Here is a 2,434-nt window from a genome sequence, read left to right as displayed (position 1 = left end):
TTTCTCTCTGAGAGGTTTATGGTCCAGACTGCAGGAGCTGACTGGAAAACTGACTGTAATGATGGAAGTAGACTAAGACATGTTTTAGTCCCATGGTTCTTCAGCTGGGAGTACAGCTCCAACAGAAAATGACACCGACACTGATATTCCACATGCTCTTCTTCATCAAATTCATAACATGTGTCTTCATTAGTTACAGTAAAGTTATATGAGCAGACTGATGCTAATTGTTCCACCATCTTCTCCCCTGTATCCTGCTCTGTCTTTGCTGCTACACAGAAGAGATTTGCTAAGAGCCTGATTTGTTTATCAGGGTCTGAGCTCCAATGGTCAAATCTGGAATTAAAAGAAAAGCAAATTAGTGACAATTTTATATTAGCTTCATAAACACAACCAATCCTAATCTTATACGCAAAACCAATGTATATAACCCAGTTACCTAAAAAAAAATGTTAACAAAACCTTTTTCAAGCAATTACTGACAGCACAAATATTAATACAGCTGCCAAAATGAATATAGTATACATATAATAGTCTAACTAAATCTTCTATTCTCTGGACACATTCTTTTCTTGCTAAAAAGACTGACAAATTCAATTAGCTAATAATGTTATTATTTATCCAAAAATGTAATTAATTTCTCATGATTAAGGATCATTGCCCATTCATCGTTTAACTATAAAGTAGTCAAAGAAATACAATGACAGGTTTACTTTTAGCATTTACCACATTTGTATGTAATTAAATTCAGGATTTATTATACATTACTTGAGAATAATTCTAATTCTCTAATTAATGATTAGATTTTCTGAACTTGTAATTTAAATAAATAAAATTACTCCCATCTAAAGAATATCTTAATTTGTTTTGACAAGTAAAACTTTTTGTGCAGGTTCTTTTGATTAAAACAGGATGGCAAGATTTGAACATTGTCTTTAAGATTTCAGAATGCAGGCTGTGGACAATGATATGTAATTTATTAGAAGAAATCTAAAGTAATGGTTGAGCCGCTAAAATCCTTTATTTTTGGCTACTGGTCGCTTTCTCTGCTGGTAGGCTTTGGCCTTACTGTACATGTGCTCAATCAAAAATACCCAGGTCTTTTATAGAGTTATTCCGAAAGTCATTTATTTTCCTAGGTCCTTTGTCTTTTAATTTACATTTAGAACAAAATAAAAACAACATAACTTTTAGCTAAGCACAGTAGAAAACCATTTGCCTCTCCTCATTTAGGAACACCTGAATAGAATGACCCTTGACCTTAAATAACACCACCCGCCTTCAAAAATATCAAAGCAAAAAAGGAAAAGCACTCCCTGGTGGAGATAAAAACAGAAAAACAAGGTAAAGTGCTCCTACACATGGAATAATCTAAGAGTTTGGTAAGAGAATTGATGCATTAGTAAGAAGGAAGATTGAAGCTAGTTACGCTAGCAACACACCACTGCATTTTTGCCTGACTAGCATCAACTGCCAGTTGAGGAAAGTTTGCATCAGTCCTGAGTAGCTGTATTGAGTCAAAAGGATGTGGTGGCTAAAAGTGTTTAGGCACTAGCTGAGTAAGGAGAAGTAGCTGAGTAAGGCTGAAATGTGACGTGAACGAATAATGTTCACTGATTGCCCATGGGATCAAGAGAAGCGAAAAGACTTTCAACAGGGAAGTGCAAGAAAATGTTAAACTCAAGGGTGATAACAACACTAAAATAATCGATTGAAAGGAGATAAACAGAGTGTCTCAAACAAAAATATAATTTTACTTTAACAAACTGTAAACCATTCCTGAAGGGGGAAAAAGAACACTAGAAATTGTTCTGAATTTAGAGGCAGACTGCAACTAAACTGTGCAATCAAGGTAGGTGCTTCCTGAAGTGAGCTGGTTATCACATTTCCGTAAAATGGTGATGGACACTCGTATAGGATGGAGAAGTGATGCTGCTCAGAGAGCATATTTCCTGAGGAATACTCAGACATCATGAATCAAGCAAAATAGCACTCTGGATAAATTTAATGAGAGAAAAGAACTATACAAAAACTTCCCATTTGAGTGATTAAGAAGTGTTTAGTGGCAGTTTTTCAGTCTTAATAAAACCTGTTGAAACCAGGCTATAGTCTCTCTGAAATATGTGAAAACTAAAATGTGGTAGCCTAATGTGGCTCTTTTGTTTTATTTTGAAGTTGGTTTCATGTCTTGTTTTTCTGATTTGAAGTTGTTTGCTTTTCGTGTTGGATTTAGTTTGGGTTTGCTGTGTTGCATGTTTTCTTCTGATTTTGTTTTGGTTTTGAGGTGTTGTTGCCACATGTACCCGGAGACCCCGTGGCGACAGCACAGGTGTTCTTCATCAGCTGAGCAGCATACAGACGGTGGTGTTGGTGATAAAAGGCAGCTGCGCAGTTGAAGAAGAGAGAAGAAAGCCGGACAGAGCACGGGGGAAAG

Source organism: Cyprinodon variegatus, unplaced genomic scaffold (assembly GCF_000732505.1).
Source record: "Cyprinodon variegatus isolate N-32 unplaced genomic scaffold, C_variegatus-1.0 Scaffold1410, whole genome shotgun sequence".
Classification (NCBI taxonomy): domain Eukaryota; kingdom Metazoa; phylum Chordata; class Actinopteri; order Cyprinodontiformes; family Cyprinodontidae; genus Cyprinodon; species Cyprinodon variegatus.
This window is presented reverse-complemented; position numbering follows the sequence as displayed.